Raw genomic sequence first — 25,219 nt, 5'->3', positions numbered from 1 at the left:
CTAGTTTTTTCATATTGGTGTTACAACCTAAGAGCTTTGAGAAATTCTTCCTACCAATAGACTCTTGGTTTCAGGCCACAAAAACTTGTTTATAATTTCCTCCTACTAAGGCCTCCCATGGTTTAAAACAACTTTTCCATTGGTAACCCGATTCACAAATTATTAGCAAGTGAAGATTACAAAACAAACTTAAAATGTCAATGAAACCAACATGTGTAGCCCATTAAGGATCTTTGGACAAAATTATGCAATAACCCAAGCATTTAAACCCTGAATTTGAATCCATCGAGTGTAATACACTACAAACTTAGAGGGATTTCTAATGATTGGTTGCATGCTACACTTTGACTATGTCTACATATCTTACTCATGTGTGCCATTCCATTACACTTTTCACCTCTCGTCAGAATTCATAGTCCCATGTTCTTCCTTGGCATGTTCCCCTATTGGACTCTTAAGCTTTTCTAGCAAGGAAGACATTTTCAAATTGATTTTTAGGGGAAAATTAAATCCATCATACACTTTAATTAGAAATCTATTTCCAGTATTTGAGGCTTGATGAGGGGTAATGGTTGTAGTAGGTGCCATTGGAGGAGCATTGAAGCTAGGCCACTCTCTAAAACTAATAAACTTGGTAAGAACCCGAATGTGGAAATCAAATGGTTGATGAAGTGGTGAGGGTTGTCACGTGCTAGGAATGTGGTGTTACATGTAGGTGACGGATGCCACATGTATGCCACATCGAAACTGTACAAGTTCCACGTGGCATTTGAAGGACAAATTTCAAGTGGGAATAACTTTCTATCCAAAGCTCAGATTTGGATGAAATTTCCCCCATTTTACCTAAGTTTAAGAATCCATCAGTTCATTCTCCATAACTCCATGCTTGGCTCTGGAGCCTCCCATAATTTAATGCCCAAGGCCATCATGGAAAGGCTGGGTCTAGATATAACTCGGGAGTATCATGACTTGTACTCTTTTGATTCTAGTAAGGTCCGTTGTCTTGGTCTTATCAAGGATTTGGTAGTATCCCTCGACCAAATCCCAACAAAGAATGTTTTAATGGATGTGGTGGTAACTGATATACCACCACGGTTTTGGATGTTATTGTGAAGATCCTGGGGAGCTAAATTAAGAGGAATATTGCAGTTAGACTTCTCCTATGTCAACATCCTAATTTTCGGGCAATTGAGGAAGTTTTACTGAGAAACCAAAATGAAATTCATGATAACTAGCAAGGAGAAGCCCAATAATCGTCCTATAAATGTTGTACATATAGATTTAGAATCATTTATTTTATATAATGATAGTGGACAGAATGATGTAGATAGTCAGCTTATGGAAATTAAAGATGTACAAGAAATTTTCAATTGTATAAAGACAGTTTCAGATCAGGAAAAAGAAAAGATGCCAAGTTCATTAGAACATCCATTGGAAAAGGTAGAGAAAGGCTTAGAACAACCACCAGAGAAGGTAATGGAAAATTCAGAACACTCTGAAGAGAAAGTTCAAAAAATTGACCCAAAACAGAACCAAGATGTACAACCCTTGGAAGAGGAACATGGCCTTTGGACCATGGACTTTGATGGTGCTCTTGGGAAATATGGAGTAGGTATTGGCATTTGGATTTGAAGTCCACATCATCAGCAAGGTAAGCTCCCTCAGAATGTTAGATTATGCTCATACAAGTTAGCTTTTGATTTCACTAACAATGAGGTGGAGTATGAAGCATTGATCACAGGTTTAAAGATCTTGAAAAGGTTAGGTGCACGAAAAATTTCGGTGTATGGTGATTCAGAACTTGTGATCAAGCAAGTCAAAGGTGAATATCAAGCTCATCATCCACAAATGAAACAATATAGAAATGTGGTTTTAGACATTCTTAGGATGTTTCCTGAATATACACTTTCAGTTGTACCAAGGAGTCAGAACCTTATGGTGGATTCATTAGCTACAATTGCAAGTAATTTCAAAATCCCCATCTTTTCAAACAAGAAATTTGAGATTCATGTGAAGCATCAACCCTCTGTTCCTGACAACTTGCGATATTGGCAAGTATTCTAGGATGACAAACAAGTGAATAAATTTCTTCAGAGTGAAGGAGAGTTTGAAAACTATTCTATGGATGAAGTTTACGACAAGGATGATCAAGTCATTGAGGCGACCTAAGTAGATATATTACAGCTGAAGGACAAAAATATTCCGAAAGGTCTCGTACCTTTGGAAGACTTGTTTGATCAAGATGATGTAGCAAGGAAGCCTACATTAGTACCTACAGAGAAAGGTGTTGAAGACGTGAACATTAGAACAACACACAAACCAAAACTGATCAAGCTGTCCAAAACATTGTCTCCTAAGGTAAAAGAGAAATACATTCATTTATTGTCTGAATTTTCTGATGTTTTTTCTTGGGATTATGCAAACTTGAAGGAGTATGATAAGAAAATAATTCAGCATACCATCCTGATTAAGCCCAATCAAAAGCCCTTTAGAAAAAAGCTAAGAAGGATTAACCCAAGACTGTTGTCATCCATAGAGAAAGAAGTTAACAAACTTTACAAGGTGGGCATCATTGTTCCTATCAGATTTCCGATTCGATATCAAATCTAGTCCCGATGAGAAATAATACCGAAGAAATTAGGCTCTGCGTAGAGTTCAGAAACTTGAACAAGGTATCTATGAAAGATAATTATCTGATTCCCAAAATGGACCATATCCTTCAGAGAGTTTTGGGCGTTTCCCAGCTGTCATTTTTGGATGGTTCCTCCAGTTACAATAAATTTTTAGTGCATGAAGATGATCAGGACAAGACATCATTCACCACACCTTGGGGTACATTCAAATATGCAAAAATGCCATTTGGTCTAAAAAATGCAGGGGCCACTTTTCAGTGTGCCATGGACATATCATTTTCAGATGAAAAAGATGTTTTCTTAGTTGTATACTTAGATGATGTAATCGTATTTTCACATTTAGATGATGAACATTTGCATAATTTAAGAGTCATTTTTCAGAAATGTAGAGAGTTCGGGATCTCTCTCAATTTGAAGAAAAGTTTGTTTGCTATGGAGGAAGGCAAACTTCTTGGTCACATAATTTCAAAGGATGGAATCTGGATTGACCTTTCACAGGTAGAAGCCATTCAGTAAATTGACTTCCCTCACAACAAGAAAGAAATCCAAGCATTCAATGGTAAGATGAATTTCTTACGCAGATTTATTCCTAATTTGGCTGAACATCTTAGAGAAATGACCAATTTGTTGAAAAAGGATAATGAGGTAAAATGGTTCGAAGAAGCCTGCAAGTCCTTTCATGCAGTAAAACTTGCCTTAACCACAACCCCTGTTTTAATTAGTCTGGATTACTCCGATGATTTTATTATATTTTCCTTTGCTTCTGAGCATACCATGGCAGCAGTACTAATGCAAAAAAGGGATAAAACCGAGCTGCCAATAGTATTTTTCAATCGCAACATCAGGGATGTAGCCCTAAAGTACAACATCATTGAGAATTAGGCCTTGGATTTGGTAAATTCGATCAAAGATTTTAGAGTTTACATTTTACATTCCCATACTCTAGCTTATGTCCCTAATGCAGCGGTAAAAGAAGTTCTTGTGCAAAATGACCCGAAAGGTAGAAGAGGTAGATGGATAGCAGCATTATTAGCATATGATCTTGAGATCAAGCCTACCAAGCTGATCAAGGGTCAAGGCTTAGGCAAACTCATGTCCAATTCAAACCTTCATGATCTATATGTCAACCTTGTGGCAGCATTGTCCGACAATCAAGAAGAAGTGGATCTCATTTAGGTATCTGAAATCTTTCTATCATCCCCATGATATTCTGAGATTATTTATGTGTTTCAACATTTAAATCCCCTTCTAGGCATGTCTAAGGCTAAGAGCAGGTCATTGAAGTTGAAGGCTTCCAATTATTGTATCATGGACAACGCACTTTATTGGAAAGATCCTGGAGGTGTGTAGCTGAAATGTTAGACTGAAGATGAGTCTAAAGAGGTAGTAAATGATTTCCACATAGGAGATTGTGGGGGCCACTTGTACTAGAAGACCACTAAAAACAAAGTACTGAGACCAGGTTACTATTGGCCTACACTTTTTGCAGATATCTACAAGGAAGTGATGAGTTGTTGCGAGTGTCAAGTTTTCCAAGGTAAAAGAAAGCTTCTTCCTTTGCCTTTACAACCTATATTAGTTAGTGCACCTTTTCAGCAGTGAGGCCTAGATTTCATAGGTGAGATCAATCCATCATCATCCGCACAACAAAAGTGGATACTGACAACTACAGACTACTTTACTAAGTGGATCGAAGCGATCCCAACCAAGCAAGCAATAGATTCAGTTATCATTCAGTTTTTAGAAACTAATATCTTGTCCTGTTTTGGTTGTTCTAATAAGATTATCACAGACAACGTGGTAGCATTCAAGGCCAAAAAGATGAATGAGTTTTGTGACAAATACAACATTAAGTTGGGACATTATACAACATAATATCTACAAGGAAATGGTCTCGCAGAGTCCTCCAATAAAACCTTAATCAATATCATCAAGAAAATGTTGGAGGCCAACAAAAAGAATTGACACAAAAACCTAATCAATGCATTATGGGTAGATCGGGTGAGTAGTAAGGAATCTCTTGGTCTTTCTCCTTTTCAGATTGTGTATGGAGTAGACATTGTTTTTCCTTCATCATTAGCAGTACCTGTCATGAAATTGTTACAAGAAGCGGGAAGTGAAGAGAATGATATTCAACGCTGGATTATTTAAATGATTCACCTACAACAGACATTGGATGAGGTATTTCAGAACACCTCTAAGCTTCATGAGAGGATAAAGAGAATCTACGACTGGAAAACAAAGGAAGATGACTTCAAAATTGGATATGTGGTGCTTCGTTGGGATGCCGGAAACAAAGACAAGGGTAAGCACAATAAATTTGAAAAACTATGGAAAGGTTCTTATCAGATTTCAGCTTTCCGAGGACAAAATGCTTTCTTGTTGAATGAGATGAATGGAGAACCATGCTTAGGAGGACTAGTCAATGGTAGGCTCCTGAAGCACTATATTTTATGAATTGTCCTGGTTTCATTGTACATACAATTTAATTTTCTTCAAGTGTGAAGTAGAAGATCACTGGAGATCAGAGCCCAAAGTGAAGGCCATGGAGCTTCACTGATTTTCTGCCATTTTTAGTATTCAATCCTTAGTCATGTAAGTCAGTCTTTGAGTCAGTTTGAGTTTTCAACATTTACTCATGTAATTCAGTTTGAATTTTTGACCGTATTGGCCCATATGGTTAGGCACTTGGTCTACGGTGTTCTTGACACCTCCAAGGCGCTGCCATCCCCGAATAAGGCCGATGTTAGAGCCAGTATTTGCATACTACCATTAGTGATCAAAACTCCTCTTTTATATCATATTAGTGTCCCATGTGATTTTTTATCATTCCACCTAGGTTTTCATTGAAAAAATTTACTCACTGATGGTAGTCCGAGTCAACATCCCACTCTCCCTCAAAAAATCGATATTTTCCGGCCCACCTTCTGATGTCTTACTGAGCATACATTCATTTTAAAAGCTCATTTCATCATGTGTTATGTTAGTCAAGTCAACATGAAGTCCCCTCACTCAAAGTTTTCATTAGGTCTCTAAGTTTCATTTTTTCAAGGTCCAATAAAACACCATCTCACTGTATAAAGCTGTTAACACCCAGGTTGTTCCCTATGACTCCCAAGGGAATACGGCCGGGGTAACCACTAACCAATCTTTGGATCACTGTTTCTAGCCAAACTGTGATCAGAGAGGGCTCTCTCTTTATGATTTGTAACTGTTTATGATAGGGTTTTAGGCTAGCTATTATGCACAGGTTTTGTTTATGTTTTGGTTGATGAAACTCCTTTTAGATTCCAGTGATGTAGTTTTCAGAGAGGTTGAGTACCATTGGGCAATGGAGTCTGTGGCTATATGTGTTTGAAACTTTGAGATGAAAGATGGAACTTACAAGGCCATTTGAGTGCTTAATAGAACAGATTTTTGATTAAATGACTGGAAACAGGTAACACAAACAGTGAAAGCATTTAAGAATTTTCACTTATTGTTTATATATTCCCAACAGACAGGTTTAAGAGGAAAAGACAGAGGTCTCAGGGGCAAAAATTGAATCCCTGAGAATGCCTATCACAGTAAAAGACACAGTTTTGAAATGCAGCAATTAAGAATTACAATTCTGTCACTGTATCTGAGGAAAACATGTATAATAGCTCAGTTTGAGTCCAGGGTAATCATGGGTTAAGTCCTGGAACTATCCTTTCACCTTGCTATCAAGTGTAAAACATTTAAACAACAAAAGAGAACAAAAGACTCGAAAACATATAACAAAGAGATTTGAGAATACTTATTGTTTTATGCAACACCCTGGAATCCTGTAACATTCATCTTTCACCACAATACATCAAAGTACACCAAGCCTTGGAAATTCCATTCTTCCTTTGTATTACTTCTCTGAAAATATTACAGTAAGAGAGAGTTCTCAAAAGGAAATTACAACAACCATTTCAACTGCTGTGAAGGGTGAATATATACTTGCGGTGATTTACAAAATATCTGAGTTCTGAGTTATCTCAGATTTTACATTCTTACCAACCACGTAAGATATTATGACCAAAATTTAATACAGCATTGATTACAGAGTACAGGCATTTTAATGCTCTGTCAGAAGATATTTTAGCCTTTGGAAACAGCTAAGTCGGTCGAGATATTCTGAATAAATGCTGGAAGACCTGTCTTTAAGGCTTGTACGCTGTATCCTGGACTTGTCACCTGTGATTGTGACTGCTGCTTGTGGTGAGTCAATGGTCCTGCTGAGTTGGCTCAGCCTCTGCCTCGTCCTTGTAGATATCTTTCTTCAAAATTGTGCCTGCGCATGTATGCTCATTTGCCTGGAGAATTAGCGCTACTGATTCTGGCCTGACAAAATTGTCTGTGTCAAATTTCTCCAGACATCCTGTGTGGGCAGTTGGTGTGCTAAGATTGCCCCTAGAGTTTCATCTGCTTCTGTGAATTTGAAGAAGTTAGGTGGTGTATCAAACAGATGCTCAACTTCATTCATGAGGAAAAATAGGTTCTCCACCCTGTCATACATAGTCTGCCCGGTGGCTGGCCCTGCGTCTGCTGAAGTGCTGGGCGGTTTTGCAATCTCTGCTACTGCATGGGCATCAATTCTCTTATTGTAATTGTCTAGGGTGAGCAGTCTTCCTACACTGCTTAAAATGCTGGGGAGGCCTCTGTTCTGTAGTGCCACGAATTTTTCCAGGAATCTGTTGATTTCAGTCTGCATATCCTGTGTCCTCCTCTCCAGTGTTCCAACCAAGTTCCTCAATGTTATGACTCTTTTGGCTACAGCAATTGTTTCTGTCCTGTTGGTGATTCCCATGACAGCTAATTGAGAGCTAGTCTTATAGTTCAGAATATTGATCATCCTAGTAGCAGCTTCTGGCATGTGTCCAAGGCTTGCCCTGGCTCTCTGTATTTCTCTGTTTGCTTTAGTGATGAGCACCATTTGCTCATCCATGGTCTCAATATATTGCCACTGGTTGGCAATGGACCGCCCAATGTTGCTCCATAGCACTGCTTTCATTTCAGCTGTCACTTTTTCTAGTGCAAGCTCTTTCTCTAGTTCAGCAATTCTCCTCTTAAGAGCTCTTACCTCTCTCTCCTTGGCTGCCTCATTCTGTTTGCTCTTGTCAAACTTTTCATTTACCTTAGCCAAGGTTTTCTTAAGTTCATCCAGCTCTTTCATTTGAGATTCCATGGCTTGGATCTCAGCTTGCAGCTTTTGCATGTCTAAACTAGTAGCCTGTTCCGATGTTGTAGTTGTTGTTGCTGTGGATGGCGCTGTAGTTGGTGCTGTAGCTTCTGTTTGCTGAGGAGGAGGAGTAGTCTTTGGAGGGACTTCCTCAAGATTTATTATCACAGGAGGAGGCTGGGAGGGTTGGCCCTCTTCTCTTTGCTTCAGTGCTTCTTGTAGTGCTGCCTTTGCAGCTTCAGTTTGTCCTAGCTGGTCTTGAGTCCTAACCAGCTCTTTGTATAGGGATACCAGCAGGTCTGTAGCATCCTTTTCTTGCCTTTGCTGGGCAACTTCATCTGTTTGTGGATGGATGGTGGCCGGGAGTTTGATTTTCTTTCTTAGGGCCGCCATGTCTGCATCCCTTATCTTCAGGAGTTCTTGGATGCCTTTGACATCTTTAGGATCATGCCCTATATCTATAATTACCTCTTCCAAGGACTTGATTCTATTGTCCTTGGCTTGTGATGATGCTCTTTCTAATTCCAGCTGAGAAGCTGTGTTATCCAGGCTGCTCTTTAGTTTGTAGTTCTCCAATGTCTCATCTGCCAGGCAGGCATACACCATTTCACCAGTTTGTTTATGTAATTCAATCTTGTCCATAGGGTGTATGTCTTTGGCAAGAACCTCCATGTTGGTTCTTAGATAGTCCGAGGTGGACTGAGGATGCAAAGTTGTGGGCATGAAGTGGCTCATTATCACTTTGCCTTCGCTCACATCGAAAGCAGACATGAGTCTCTGCTGGTTGCTAGGAGCTAGGTTTAACAAGTGATTATACAGCTGCACTTTTATGGGATCACTCCTCCTTTTGATGTCAATGAATTGCTGCTTTATACTTGACTGCCCTTCTCTATGTTGACCGGAGGAGCTGACCTCTCCTCCCATAGTCATGTCATGTCCACGCTGAGATGAGCTGGCCGAAAGTTCTCCACTGGGTGGGCCCATGCCCATGGCTTGCCTTACTGCTATGTCCTCCTCTTGGGAGTCATTCAGTCTTTGTCTCTTCTCTCCTCTGATGAAGGATGAGGTGTGGGGGGTCTCTCTCTCCCTTTTCCTGGTCAAGTCCTCCTTCTGTGGTGTTTGGAGGACTGAGGTGTCTACATTGGTGTCTGTCCTGGGAGGCACCTCCGTTTGGGGCTGCTGCTCAGTGTAACTAGGTAGATCTGTCCCCTTTTCCTGCTGCAAGGGCTGCTGTTCACTGGACTGTGCTTCTTCTTGTTGCTGCCCCAGTTCTTGCTGTTCCATTTCTTCTTGCTGCTGTAGCAAGGTGTCAACTTGTTCTTCTGTCAATATAGGTGGCTGTTCCACCTGTTTTCCTTTGTCTTTGCTTGCTGCCTGGGGTGTCTTCTCAGTAGTTTGCTGCTGTGCTGCTGAAGATTTAGCAGCTGTTCCAATTTGCTTTCTGTAGGAGAGGGGCACCTGTCCACAAGTTTCCAAGTCAGCTTCTTTTTGCACATTCCTAGCTTCTTTCTCAAGTAATTCTTCCTTAGTGACTTGTTCTAGTAGTGTACCCTCTTCCCAATCTAGTGCATTGGCATACTTTTCAATTTCAGGTTGTCTTTTATGTGCATAGTTGCCCAATTTGTATCTAATTCTCCTGAGGGAGATAGAATGATTGGGGTCATAGGGAATCCATTCAAAACTGGTCTGCAATCTGAGGCCTTCCAGGATGCTGTCTGCCTCTTTCCACCCTTCCTCTTTCCTGTTATATAGGAAGGAACCTAGCTGGTTTCTTACCTTCAATTGTGACTTCTTGTTTCTACTCTGAAAGTGAAGGTAATCTGAGTTCCCAAACTGCCTGAAATATTCTAAGGCAAAAAGCCTCATGGGGACATACCTTGGCAACCTAAATGGGTTCAATTCACAGCCATATATCCTAATGACTGTGTGGTTCTGGTAGAAGTACCAGTTGCCAATATTGTAAGATTTGTTCAAATGTAGAATCCTCTTCATATCATCGGTTAATCTAGGAGGAGGAGTACCTTGCAGAGCTGTTAGGGCTGGATGAACAAATAAATCAATAAACTCACAGTATGTATAGGGTGATACTGAGGTAGAATGAAAAACAGAGGTCCAGAAAACAACTGATCTTGGGATTCCTTGGGCATTGAGTGGCCTCAAAGGAACAGAGAAGGTAGCTGGCTGGTAGAAAAGGAATAAATGATATATATAGGAGGTGTACCTGAACAGTCTCTCCCTTTTCAAATTCATGAACTGCTCATGGATTTTCTCTGCTATGTAAGTTGCATAATCATACTGCACAGCTGGAGGCTTACCAGGGGCAAATATAGACAGCATTGCCATTATGCTGTCATCTACATCTTCCAACCCCCTGAATCCTAGGACATAGCCAATTAGATCCACCAACATTCTGCCCAACTCATTTAGATATTGGTACCCAATAGGAGGGGTTCTGACTGTTTCAGAGCCTGGTGTGACAAACAGTTGGTTGATTTTGACAATCTGGTCACTGGACAGCTTGATCCCTCTGTTAATCAGATTCTGCATGGATAGAGGGGTCAATTTCTTGGCTGTTTTGAAGCGCAGCATCTGGTTTATGCTCTCTGGGGTGATCTGGAACAGGACTAGGCCTGTGGGGCTCATGACTGCTCTTTGGCTGGGGTCATAGCATTCCTGGCAGCTATAAATGAGCTCTGGCATAGGATTGACTTGGGGAAGGTTGTATATGGGCAAATTTGACTCCCAAATCCCCAAGATATCTGCCCCACTGAGGTGCTGGGCTCTTAATTCATTCAACATTTGAATATTGTACTTGGTTCCCATGGGGAACCAATCCAGCATTTGGTAGTCCATGTCTCCCAGGGCTTTCCATGCTAATTCCTGGTGAGGAGCATTGATGGGCTTAATATTGAGTGCAATAGGGGTCTCCATAGCTCATTCAAGTTGCAAGAATTGCAGGTGGACAGGTGGAATGGTAAAAACACAGTCTGGAGGCAGTTCTCTGTGGAAACAGTTGATGTTTTGAGTATCCAAGGGTAATTCTCTCAATAGCAATTGAAATACTACTGGAGTCTAGTGACAGAACTTCTCTGTGGTCTAACTGAACTCTCCAATCGGGTGAATTATATCTATTAGGAACTCTGCCGGGAAAACGCAGATTTACAGTGGTTTTATGTGAATTGCAGGTTTCTAAAGCTCTGCAGGTACTTCTTGGCCCTCACAATGACAATGGTGGATGAACAAATGGAAATGAACGGTGTAAATACCGTTTTTATGGTTCTACTATCCCTCTGAGCAATTTCAAGCTTAATGAAGGTCGTATGGAGGGCGAAACGGTCTAAATACCTGTAATTCGATGAGCAGAGGTTGAAGCAAAGGTGCACAGTTGCTGCTTGAGGAGGTCGCCCGGGCTAATAGACTGGTTGGCGAAAATTAGAGTGCAAACGGTGATGCAGAGCGTCCAACAGTAATAACAGTGAAAGTGGTAAAAAACACGGGAAAATTGGTAAATATGGGTTATTTTACCAATTTGGCGCTTTTTTCTGCTGACGTCAGCATGACGTCATTGGTGGGTCATGGTGAGGTGACGTCAGCTGACGTCATCGGGCGACGTGGCAGTGGGTGACTGGTCAAAGGGGCGGTGAGGTGGCAACCCAGTCAGCAGTGAGGTGGACCAATAACAAATGCAGGTACGAGCAGATAAGGACGTGGCGGCGAGTCGGCGACGGGTAGGTGGCAGTCAAACCGCAGCGGTCACGGTTAAGGCCTTAACCGCCGCGGTTTCTCGGGGCGGTTTAGGTACGGCGCAGAAGCTGTCAGACTCGGCTCCGAGATGGTTGATCGATTGACGCGTGGAGGAGGCGTGACAAGGCGCAACGTCACTTTCTCGGAGGTTAAAGTGCCGCCATAGGATGCGCTCCGATATTAATGTGGACCGTCGGATCTGATGGGCTTGATCCGACGGCTGGCGGAGGAGAAAGATGCGCGCTTCATACTGCGGGCGGAAAAGATTAAAGTTTGTGGGTTTTTATGGGTTTTTCAAATGTTTTCGCTTAACCAATAATGTGGTAGGATTGGGGAACGTGCCAGAGGCGGGTATTAACCTTTGCAAAGGTTTTTATAGGCAAAAGGGGTTTGGAGAGGGGGTTTTATCAATGCAGAGGTGATTTGAGGGTAAATTAACTTGCAGCAAAGGGGGAATAGGGTGGAATAGGTTCACCAAAGTGGCCAGATGCCATTTTGGTCCCTTTTGAAAAATACACGGCTATTATGCCTAGGGGAGGGAATATACATAAGATTTGGGGTTTTATACACCTTAGTGTTAGTATTATTAGGGGTGGGGGTAAGATAGGGGAGGTTATATAGTAGAATTAGGAGTTAATATGAATGAAGGAGGGGAATTAGAAAGGGGGTGTTAGTGATGGACTAGAGAGGGAAAAAAGGAAGTTAGTGATCTTCTTTGCTGTGAGCTCATGGAATTTACCACTTTGTTTGCTGATAGATTTATTGCCTTGGCAAGAGACCTATTGATACCTGTGTAATGGTGATCATATTCTTTCTGCAACCACAACTGCCTACCCAACTATTTTGCCTAGCATTTTTTGTTTCTTCTTGGAGGGGCACTTGGACTTGCAACCCTCAATTGCCTTTTCTTTTCTTTGGCTTTTTCCTTTTCTCTCTATCTACTTCTACCCTTATGTCTTCCAAGGTCCCAGATTAAACTTTTGGGAACCTTTGCTTCTCTACCTGAACTACTTGTCTGCCAAGATTAAGCTGTTTGGACAGACCTCTTTCTCTATTCTACAACTCAAAATTGAAACATGGCATGATCCAGTTTAGACTGTTGAATCATCCACCAAACTTGAAATAAGGTCCTCAATATTTGGAATATTTCACACACCTCTGATTTCCTGGGAAATATGGGATCTTTGTAGTACCAAAGCAGAGCATATTTGGATTTTCTATAGTCAATCATGAAATATGAAACCTATTACTATAGGTATCCAACAGTGGCTCCACATGGGGATGGTTTTTCTTTTGAAAGACCAAGAACAGCAGGTCAGATTGCCTTATTCCTTGACTGCCCATCTTAATCTTTGAAATTTGCTGCATATAATCTGTCAAAATTGTGTGCCTTTTCTTGGAGAACCTCTGATTCTATCTGCCTGTTGCTGCTAGGTGCAGCATTTGGGAAAACCTCTTTTTACATTCTAAAATAGAAGATAATATGTAAGGCTGCATATATACAATGAACCTCTGAATTTCTATCATAGTGAACAGTCAAAATAGTGCTTCAGCATCCTGCCATTGACAGGACCTTCATCCAGTTCAGTTACAGTCAAACTTTTTAGGAAGTAGGTGTTATTACCTTGTACTGCTTGGACAGAAAATGGTCCTTTCCATAAAGAGTCAAACTTCCCATGTTTTCCTTTCTCTTCTCTTCTTGCATCCCACTTTAAAACTTTGTCCCCTACATTGAAATCTTCTGCTTTAGTTCTTCTGTCAAAGGCCTTTTTTAGTTTCTCTTGTAGTATCTGCACTCTGCTGAAAACTTGTTCTCTGGTCTGCTGTAAACAGATTATCTGGTTAATCCTTCTTTGCATATTATTTGGCTCTGCTTGACTTTCTTGTAGAAGTTTCATAACCGGCACTCCTAGTGATGAAGGAAATCTGGCCTCTAATCCATAGACTAACTCATATGGGCTGGTCCCAATTGATCTTTTAGTGGTTAATCTGTCTGCCCATAAAGCATTTACTAGTTTCTTATGCCAGTTCTTTTTGTTCTCTTCCAGCACTTTCTTTATGATGTTTATCAGGCTTTTGTTTGATGATTCAGCAAGACCATTTCCTTGAGGATAGTAAGCTGTAGAATGGCCCAGGGTAATGTGAAATTTATGGCAGAAGTTCACCATTTTCTTGGATCTGAAGGCAGCAGCATTGTCTGTTATTATCTTGTCTGGGCAGCCAAATCTAGCCAGTATATTGTTCTCCAAAAATTGAATGATTACTGAATCATTTGCTTGTCTGCATGGGGCAGCTTCAATCCACTTGGTGAAGTAGTCTGTTGCTGTCAAGATCCATCTGTGTTGTCCTGAAGATGAGGGATGAATTTCTCCAATGAAATCCAAGCCCCATTGTTGAAAAGGTCTCTCTGTTGCAATGGGCCTCAAAGGAAGTGGCAGCAACTGTCTTTTGCCTTCAAACAGTTGGCACTTGTGGCATGATGTTGTGAATTTCTTCACATCAGAGAACATAGTGGGCCAGTAATAACCAGCCCTTAATATCTTGTCTACAGTGGACTTCCAGTACAAATGTCCACCACAGTCTCCAGCATGGAATTCTTGCATGATATTGTCAGTTTCACTCTCAAGAAGACAGTGCAGCTACCTTCATGGTTTTTCCAGAGTAGATTCTCATCTATCACACAAAATTTAGATGTTTTCATTTTTAGGAACCTAGACTTAGTTCTGGACAGTCCTGGGGGAGCACACAGGTTTTGTAATACATAACAGACATCAGAATACCAAGGAGATTGTTCAAAGGCTACATTGATCTTTGGAGTCGCCAGCTCTGTTTCACTGTCCAGTTGGTTGATATCTAAGGCTTGGAAATTTGCTTCTGTCATTAACTTGGCCAAACCTTGCCCTTTTATCAGCTTTGTAGGCTTTATTTCAATGTCAAATTCAAGTATGTTTGCAATCCATTTTCCTCTTCTACCCTCTAAGTTTTCTTGTGTGAGAATGTCTTTGACAATAGGACTTGGTACATAAGCCACAACATGGGAGTAAAGGATGTAAATCCTAAAGTCTTTGATAGCTTTGATTAAGGCATAGGCTTGTTTTTCCATTATTTGGTACTTTAGAGGAGCATCTCTAAGAGCTCTGCTGAAAAAAGCAATGGGCTTTTCATTCCCTTGGTCATCTTTCTGTAATAATACAGCAGCAATAGTATGTTGGGAGGCAAAGGAGAAAATGATGAAGTCTCTGTCAAACTGAGGATTAGTTAACACTGGGGTTTGAGTCAAGGCCAATTTTATACTTTCGAAGGCTTGCTTTGCTTCAATGGTCCACTTGACCTTTGAATCCTTCTTTAGCATGTTGTTTAGTAATCTGATTAACTCTGCTAAATTTGGGATAAACCTTCTCAAAAAGTTGATTTTTCCTAAGAATCCTTGCAGCTCCTTGACATTCCTTGGGTGAGGCATTTGTAGGATAGCTTGTATCCTATCTGGATCAATTCTTATGCCATCTTTCGAAATGATGTGCCCTAGAAGTTTCCCTTCTTCCAAGCCAAATAATGACTTCTTGGGGTTTAAGGAAATACCATATTTCCTGCATGTTATGAAGATTTGTCTTAAATGTTTCAAGTGTTCTTGGTCAGATTTTGAAAAGGGTGTAAGATCATCTAAGTAAATGACCAAGAAATCATGAATTTCCTTTGCAAAAGCAATGTCCATTGCTCTTTGAAACGTTGCCCCTGCATTTTTCAATCCAAAGGGCATTTTCACATACTTGAAAGTGCCCCATGGGGTAGTAAATGCAGTCTTGTCTTGATCATCAGGGTGTACCAGGATTTGATTGAAACCTGAGAAACCATCCAACAATGATATTCTTGAGGCTCCTACTACTCTTTGAAGAATGTGGTCCATTTTGGGTAAGGGGTAGTTGTCTTTGAGTGATACTAGGTTCAAATTCCTTAAGTCTACACAAAGTCTAATCTCACCAGTTTTCTTTCTTGTAGGGACCAAATTTGAAATCCACTCAGAAAACCTGATTGGTGCTATGATACCAGCTTTGAACATTTTTTGTAATTCCTTTTCAATGGAAGGAAGGAGCACAGGATTGATTCTTCTCAATTTCTGTTTGAATGGTTTTTGATTAGGCTTGAGGGGAATGGTGTGCTGGATAACAGAGGTATCATAAGACTTCAAGTCCTCATAACCCCAGGCAAAGACATCTTGGAACTCTTTAAAGAGATCAATATATTTGGGTTTTTGGTCAGGGGGCAAAGCAGCAGATAGCTTTATTATTTTAGGCTTGTCAGTGGTACCAATGTTACATTCTTCAATTGTTGCATCTAATGGCTGCATCTTTGGTTTCCTGGGGACATCATTTGAGTCAAAAATATCCTCTAGTGGGGTAAGGCCTGCTGGAAGAAGATTGTCTTTGAGTTGTATGATTTCATCTTCAGCGTTGCTCAGCTCTTCACAGTCAATTTGGTGAATTTGCTGAATGTTTTCTTTGTTGAAAATGGTTGGACTGAGTAATTGTTTGGCTGTTCTAGGTGACATTGGGTGGGCAGACTGTTGAAACTGTAATTGTGATTGACTTGCTCCATCAACTATTTGAGATTGACTTGCTGTCTCAAGGTCAATATTTAATCCTGTAAACTCTTGTTGCAAGGTTAAAAAGTTGTTTATTTGCATGTCATTCTCAAATACTTGCCACTCTTTGACATTGTTTGGAATAGAAGGCCTATATTTGACCTCTGCTGTGAAACAATTGTTGGGTTGTAGTGGGAATTTGAAGGTGCTGGCAAATGTTGCCAAGCTGTGTGCATGGAGATTGTGGCCCCTTGGAATCTTTGTGATAACAAACTCGGAGAAAGTCTCTAGTATTTCAATTACAGCAGACCTATAGGACCTCAATCTTTTGTCATTGGTAACAAAATTTCCTTTCACTTGTTGAATTATTAGATCAGAGTCTCCCATGATGGAGAGTTTAGGAGCTTGTAGTGATTTTGCTAGCTTTAGACCCAATAGCAGAGCTTCATATTCTGCTATGTTGTTAGTGCATCTAAACTTCAATCTGTAAGCCCTGCCTTCTGCATAGCCTTTCTCTTTGTTATGTATCCATACTCCAGCTCCTGCCCCTAACTTGTTAACTGAGCCATCAAACTCTAGGACCCACAGACTATCTTGCTGAATAGGAGATTTCAAATTCTGTTCATGGGATGGTAGTGTGAGCATGAGTTGGGGTTTGTTCTCCCATTTGTTTTCTAGGATAACTTCATCATTTGCTTGACCATCTTTGACCACTAGAGGAGAGCTAAAGTGTCTTGTTGAACTGATTGATGTTTGACAGGTGCTACTTGTTTGATCAAGGTTTTGTTCTTGTATAAGTGTCTCCGTCTTAATATCACTGCTTGAGAGGCCTGCACTGTCATTAAAGAGGATAAAGGAGTCTATGTCCGAATGAACAGCGTATATTGGGAAATTTTGGGGTTTCTCTTCACTGCTGACCATATATTTCATGAGTGTTTCCCTATAAAGTCTCTTTGGTTGTCCAAAGACAGAGATGGTTGCATATGACATGTCTAATTGCAGGGAGCCTTGGAGTTTCGCTCCCCATGATCTTGATAAGAGCATCCCATATTTGGGTGGGATATCAGCAACAACAACATCCATTAAAATGGTTTTGTTGGGAAATTGAACCAAGGACACACATAAATCCTTAATTAGGCCCAAGCATTTGACTTGACTAGAATCAAAAGAAAACAGGTCTTTGTATGGTCTTGTGATGTCTAAGTTTAATCTTTCCATGACTGCTTTTGGCATCAGGTTGTGAGAGGCACCTGAGTCAAACATTGCATTATGCAGTATTTTATCATGAACATGCAAGCTGACATAAAAAGGTAAAACCCCTGTGACTACTGTTTTTCCATCTACCTCTGGGCCAAACAGTAATTCTGGAGTGTCATCTAGCACATTTACATCATCTTTGCTGTTGGTGAGCTGAAGGGATTTTTTGATCTGTTGCTTATATATGTCATGCTTGGCTAGCTCTGAAAGGGGAATTGCTATTTTTAACTTGCCAATCTCTGTTCCTAGGTCAAAGGGTTTATCAATTTGGATTTTGGAGTCACGGGTAGCAGTTCTTTCTCTGTTCATTAGATCTTCTTGGTGGATTTCATCCTGATTTTGGAACCTGCCCCTTATATTGATGTCTTGAGGGTTAATGTTTGGGTTAGGGTGAGAGGACGAGGCTGCCATGGGCTGTTGTGGTGGGGACAGTAGTTCAGTGACCTCCTCAACCACTACTTCCTTTGTAGGCAAGTTTGTTTTGTCATTAGGTTCAGTGACTAAGGTTTCTTTAGATTGTTGTTTCTCCTTTATCTTTTCGGGCTGATTCACGTTCACAGTCCTACTCCTTAGTTTGTATTGCTTATGGACTTCATAGACAGCAGTATCATATCCTTGTTTAAAGTCAAAGGATTCTCCTGATTGAGTTTGGAATGTTTTGCTTTCATCCTCCTCATGGTCCTCCTGAGTTAAGAATACATGACTTTTGCCATCCAGACCTATTAGGTTGATTTCAAGATCCTCATTGAGCTGATTTGCTGAGGAAGTTTCTGCATAGTTTTCTTGAAAAGGGGGTCTGATATCTTGGTCAGCACCTGTCTTTCCTATATTGGGGTTCTGGACTCTCCTAAAATTTGGGTTTCTAGGAGGGTTGTTTTGTGGTGCCTCCCATGATGATTTCCTTTCTACTGATTCCACTCTCTCTCCCAATCTCTTCATGCTATTTAGAATTGCATCTAACTTTTGATCAAAACCCGAGGGTTCTTCTTTGAAACCAGTCTTCTTTTCCAGCTTTGCCCTGTTTCTTTTGGCAATTAGGTTGGCCTCTACAGTGACTGCAACCCTTTGGGCTTCTGCAAGGGTTGGAGGGTCTCTTTCTCTCAACTGATAGGCCATATCAGAATCAAAACCATCAGGGAAGTTATAAAGGGCCAAATCAGGAGGGGGCCTTAAGTTCTGGGGGATAGCATTGTATATGTTGTTAAACCTAGCACAATACTCCAAAACCGTTTCTTGGGGACCTCTTTTAATAGTGTTATATTCACCAAGTATATGGTGCGGATCTCTCTTTTTCTCCCATCTGTTGGTAAATTCCTGGTATAGAACTTCAGGGGTTGCAATGGAATTTGCATTTAAGGATCTAAACCAAGTTCTGACATCCCCAGTTAAGCTTTGAACAAAAATTCTCATCCTAACACTGTCATCATCTATTTCATAGGTCTCAAAGTGGTCTTGCATCTTTTTAGCATGCTGGATGGCTGTCAAAGGGCCATGGGAGTCAAAAAATGAGAGTCTAGTTTGGTAGTCTTGGGGTAGAGCTGGAGCATTGGCTGGTATCTGCAGAGGTGCATATCTGTTAGCCATATTTATGGGGTTTATAGGGTTAATAGGAACAAATGGGACAACAGGGATTACAGGTGTAACCGGGTTAAGAGGATGGGTAATAAGTGGGGAACTGGTTGAGGGAGTATGTGCAGATGGTGAAGATGGAAGGAGAGGACTTTGAGGGGTTGATGGTGAACTGGGGGAATTGGGTGTGGAACGGAAAAGAACTTTGCAAGGAGTGGGAATGAGGATAGGTTGGTCCGAACTTATATTTGAATCAGCAGGCTTGTCCTGCTTTTGCTGTCTCCTTATGTTCTTTGGTATGATATTTGGGTTATCGACAATGATGGGTTGATTAGGGTCAGGGTTTGCCCTAGTGTGCCTTGGGTTTCTTTTGGGAGCCAGCTTCTAAGTATTCTTTTAGAACTTTATACAGAAGTTTTATATGTACAAGGACTGAACAAGCATTCTGGAATGACTATATAGGTCTCAAAGCTAAGATGAAGTTTCCCTAGCTAGCTCTTCCCTAAAGCTGTCCCTGTATTAGAGAAACAGTCCTAAGGCCTCTTGGCTAGTTTCAGGCTTGATGGTAGCTTTGGAAGATAGTTAGTAATTGCAAAATGTTAAGTCCCCAGTGGAGTCGCCATTTATGTTAACACCCAGGTTGTTCCCTATGACTCCCAAGGGAATACGGCCGGGGTAACCACTAACCAATCTTTGGATCACTGTTTCTAGCCAAACTGTGATCAGAGAGGGCTCTCTCTTTATGATTTGTAACTGTTTATGATAGGGTTTTAGGCTAGCTATTATGCACAGGTTTTGTTTATGTTTTGGTTGATGAAACTCCTTTTAGATTCCAGTGATGTAGTTTTCAGAGAGGTTGAGTACCATTGGGCAATGGAGTCTGTGGCTATATGTGTTTGAAACTTTGAGATGAAAGATGGAACTTACAAGGCCATTTGAGTGCTTAATAGAACAGATTTTTGATTAAATGACTGGAAACAGGTAACACAAACAGTGAAAGCATTTAAGAATTTTCACTTATTGTTTATATATTCCCAACAGACAGGTTTAAGAGGAAAAGACAGAGGTCTCAGGGGCAAAAATTGAATCCCTGAGAATGCCTATCACAGTAAAAGACACAGTTTTGAAATGCAGCAATTAAGAATTACAATTCTGTCACTGTATCTGAGGAAAACATGTATAATAGCTCAGTTTGAGTCCAGGGTAATCATGGGTTAAGTCCTGGAACTATCCTTTCACCTTGCTATCAAGTGTAAAACATTTAAACAACAAAAGAGAACAAAAGACTCGAAAACATATAACAAAGAGATTTGAGAATACTTATTGTTTTATGCAACACCCTGGAATCCTGTAACATTCATCTTTCACCACAATACATCAAAGTACACCAAGCCTTGGAAATTCCATTCTTCCTTTGTATTACTTCTCTGAAAATATTACAGTAAGAGAGAGTTCTCAAAAGAAAATTACAACAACCCTTTCAACTGCTGTGAAGGGTGAATATATACTTGCGGTGATTTACAAAATATCTGAGTTCTGAGTTATCTCAGATTTTACATTCTTACCAACCACTTAAGATATTATGACCAAAATTTAATACAGCATTGATTACAGAGTACAGGCATTTTAATGCTCTGTCAGAAGATATTTTAGCCTTTGGAAACAGCTAAGTCGGTCGAGATATTCTGAATAAATGCTGGAAGACCTGTCTTTAAGGCTTGTACGCTGTATCCTGGACTTGTCACCTGTGATTGTGACTGCTGCTTGTGGTGAGTCAATGGTCCTGCTGAGTTGGCTCAGCCTCTGCCTCTTCCTTGTAGATATCTTTCTTCAAAATTGTGCCTGCGCATGTATGCTCATTTGCCTGGAGAATTAGCGCTACTGATTCTGGCCTGACAAAATTGTCTGTGTCAAATTTCTCCAGACATCCTGTGTGGGCAGTTGGTGTGCTAAGATTGCCCCTAGAGTTTCATCTGCTTCTGTGAATTTGAAGAAGTTAGGTGGTGTATCAAACAGATGCTCAACTTCATTCATGAGGAAAAATAGGTTCTCCACCCTGTCATACATAGTCTGCCCGGTGGCTGGCCCTGCGTCTGCTGAAGTGCTGGGCGGTTTTGCAATCTCTGCTACTGCATGGGCATCAATTCTCTTATTGTAATTGTCTAGGGTGAGCAGTCTTCCTACACTGCTTAAAATGCTGGGGAGGCCTCTGTTCTGTAGTGCCACGAATTTTTCCAGGAATCTGTTGATTTCAGTCTGCATATCCTGTGTCCTCCTCTCCAGTGTTCCAACCAAGTTCCTCAATGTTATGACTCTTTTGGCTACAGCAATTGTTTCTGTCCTGTTGGTGATTCCCATGACAGCTAATTGAGAGCTAGTCTTATAGTTCAGAATATTGATCATCCTAGTAGCAGCTTCTGGCATGTGTCCAAGGCTTGCCCTGGCTCTCTGTATTTCTCTGTTTGCTTTAGTGATGAGCACCATTTGCTCATCCATGGTCTCAATATATTGCCACTGGTTGGCAATGGACCGCCCAATGTTGCTCCATAGCACTGCTTTCATTTCAGCTGTCACTTTTTCTAGTGCAAGCTCTTTCTCTAGTTCAGCAATTCTCCTCTTAAGAGCTCTTACCTCTCTCTCCTTGGCTGCCTCATTCTGTTTGCTCTTGTCAAACTTTTCATTTACCTTAGCCAAGGTTTTCTTAAGTTCATCCAGCTCTTTCATTTGAGATTCCATGGCTTGGATCTCAGCTTGCAGCTTTTGCATGTCTAAACTAGTAGCCTGTTCCGATGTTGTAGTTGTTGTTGCTGTGGATGGCGCTGTAGTTGGTGCTGTAGCTTCTGTTTGCTGAGGAGGAGGAGTAGTCTTTGGAGGGACTTCCTCAAGATTTATTATCACAGGAGGAGGCTGGGAGGGTTGGCCCTCTTCTCTTTGCTTCAGTGCTTCTTGTAGTGCTGCCTTTGCAGCTTCAGTTTGTCCTAGCTGGTCTTGAGTCCTAACCAGCTCTTTGTATAGGGATACCAGCAGGTCTGTAGCATCCTTTTCTTGCCTTTGCTGGGCAACTTCATCTGTTTGTGGATGGATGGTGGCCGGGAGTTTGATTTTCTTTCTTAGGGCCGCCATGTCTGCATCCCTTATCTTCAGGAGTTCTTGGATGCCTTTGACATCTTTAGGATCATGCCCTATATCTATAATTACCTCTTCCAAGGACTTGATCCTATTGTCCTTGGCTTGTGATGATGCTCTTTCTAATTCCAGCTGAGAAGCTGTGTTATCCAGGCTGCTCTTTAGTTTGTAGTTCTCCAATGTCTCATCTGCCAGGGAGGCATACACCATTTCACCAGTTTGTTTATGTAATTCAATCTTGTCCATAGGGTGTATGTCTTTGGCAAGAACCTCCATGTTGGTTCTTAGATAGTCCGAGGTGGACTGAGGATGCAAAGTTGTGGGCATGAAGTGGCTCATTATCATTTTGCCTTCGCTCACATCGAAAGCAGACATGAGTCTCTGCTGGTTGCTAGGAGCTAGGTTTAACAAGTGATTATACAGCTGCACTTTTATGGGATCACTCCTCCTTTTGATGTCAATGAATTGCTGCTTTATACTTGACTGCCCTTCTCTATGTTGACCGGAGGAGCTGACCTCTCCTCCCATAGTCATGTCATGTCCACGCTGAGATGAGCTGGCCGAAAGTTCTCCACTGGGTGGGCCCATGCCCATGGCTTGCCTTACTGCTATGTCCTCCTCTTGGGAGTCATTCAGTCTTTGTCTCTTCTCTCCTCTGATGAAGGATGAGGTGTGGGGGGTCTCTCTCTCCCTTTTCCTGGTCAAGTCCTCCTTCTGTGGTGTTTGGAGGACTGAGGTGTCTACATTGGTGTCTGTCCTGGGAGGCACCTCTGTTTGGGGCTGCTGCTCAGTGTAACTAGGTAGATCTGTCCCCTTTTCCTGCTGCAAGGGCTGCTGTTCACTGGACTGTGCTTCTTCTTGTTGCTGCCCCAGTTCTTGCTGTTCCATTTCTTCTTGCTGCTGTAGCAAGGTGTCAACTTGTTCTTCTGTCAATATAGGTGGCTGTTCCACCTGTTTTCCTTTGTCTTTGCTTGCTGCCTGGGGTGTCTTCTCAGTAGTTTGCTGCTGTGCTGCTGAAGATTTAGCAGCTGTTCCAATTTGCTTTCTGTAGGAGAGGGGCACCTGTCCACAAGTTTCCAAGTCAGCTTCTTTTTGCACATTCCTAGCTTCTTTCTCAAGTAATTCTTCCTTAGTGACTTGTTCTACTAGTGTACCCTCTTCCCAATCTAGTGCATTGGCATACTTTTCAATTTCAGGTTGTCTTTTATGTGCATAGTTGCCCAATTTGTATCTAATTCTCCTGAGGGAGATAGAATGATTGGGGTCATAGGGAATCCATTCAAAACTGGTCTGCAATCTGAGGCCTTCCAGGATGCTGTCTGCCTCTTTCCACCCTTCCTCTTTCCTGTTATATAGGAAGGAACCTAGCTGGTTTCTTACCTTCAATTGTGACTTCTTGTTTCTACTCTGAAAGTGAAGGTAATCTGAGTTCCCAAACTGCCTGAAATATTCTAAGGCAAAAAGCCTCATGGGGACATACCTTGGCAACCTAAATGGGTTCAATTCACAGCCATATATCCTAATGACTGTGTGGTTCTGGTAGAAGTACCAGTTGCCAATATTGTAAGATTTGTTCAAATGTAGAATCCTCTTCATATCATCGGTTAATCTAGGAGGAGGAGTACCTTGCAGCGCTGTTAGGGCTGGATGAACAAATAAATCAATAAACTCACAGTATGTATAGGGTGATACTGAGGTAGAATGAAAAACAGAGGTCCAGAAAACAACTGATCTTGGGATTCCTTGGGCATTGAGTGGCCTCAAAGGAACAGAGAAGGTAGCTGGCTGGTAGAAAAGGAATAAATGATATATATAGGAGGTGTACCTGAACAGTCTCTCCCTTTTCAAATTCATGAACTGCTCATGGATTTTCTCTGCTATGTAAGTTGCATAATCATACTGCACAGCTGGAGGCTTACCAGGGGCAAATATAGACAGCATTGCCATTATGCTGTCATCTACATCTTCCAACCCCTGAATCCTAGGACATAGCCAATTAGATCCACCAACATTCTGCCCAACTCATTTAGATATTGGTACCCAATAGGAGGGGTTCTGACTGTTTCAGAGCCTGGTGTGACAAACAGTTGGTTGATTTTGACAATCTGGTCACTGGACAGCTTGATCCCTCTGTTAATCAGATTCTGCATGGATAGAGGGGTCAATTTCTTGGCTGTTTTGAAGCGCAGCATCTGGTTTATGCTCTCTGGGGTGATCTGGAACAGGACTAGGCCTGTGGGGCTCATGACTGCTCTTTGGCTGGGGTCATAGCATTCCTGGCAGCTATAAATGAGCTCTGGCATAGGATTGACTTGGGGAAGGTTGTATATGGGCAAATTTGACTCCCAAATCCCCAAGATATCTGCCCCACTGAGGTGCTGGGCTCTTAATTCATTCAACATTTGAATATTGTACTTGGTTCCCATGGGGAACCAATCCAGCATTTGGTAGTCCATGTCTCCCAGGGCTTTCCATGCTAATTCCTGGTGAGGAGCATTGATGGGCTTAATATTCAGTGCAATAGGGGTCTCCATAGCTCTTCAAGTTGCAAGAATTGCAGGTGGACAGGTGGAATGGTAAAAACACAGTCTGGAGGCAGTTCTCTGTGGAAACAGTTGATGTTTTGAGTATCCAAGGGGAATTCTCTCAATAGCAATTGAAATACTACTGGAGTCTAGTGACAGAACTTCTCTGTGGTCTAACTGAACTCTCCAATCGGGTGAATTATATCTATTAGGACTCTGCCGGGAAAACGCAGAATTACAGTGGTTTTATGTGAATTGCAGGTTTCTAAAGCTCTGCAGGTACTTCTTGGCCCTCACAATGACAATGGTGGATGAACAAATGGAAATGAACGGTGTAAATATCGTTTTTATGGTTCTACTATCCCTCTGAGCAATTTCAAGCTTAATGAAGGTCGTATGGAGGGCGAAACGGTCTAAATACCTGTAATTCGATGAGCAGAGGTTGAAGCAAAGGTGCACAGTTGCTGCTTGAGGAGGTCGCCCGGGCTAATAGACTGGTTGGCGAAAATTAGAGTGCAAACGGTCATGCAGAGCGTCCAACAGAAATAACAGTGAAAGTGGTAAAAAACACGGGAAAATTGGTAAATATGGGTTATTT

This window comes from Pinus tabuliformis, chromosome 2_2 (assembly GCF_031772625.1).
Source record: "Pinus tabuliformis cultivar Carrire ecotype Pingquan chromosome 2_2, CPIR1, whole genome shotgun sequence".
In the NCBI taxonomy this organism is placed as follows: Eukaryota; Viridiplantae; Streptophyta; class Pinopsida; order Pinales; family Pinaceae; genus Pinus; species Pinus tabuliformis.
The sequence above is the reverse complement of the archived record's forward strand: the minus strand, read 5'-3'. Positions refer to the sequence as shown.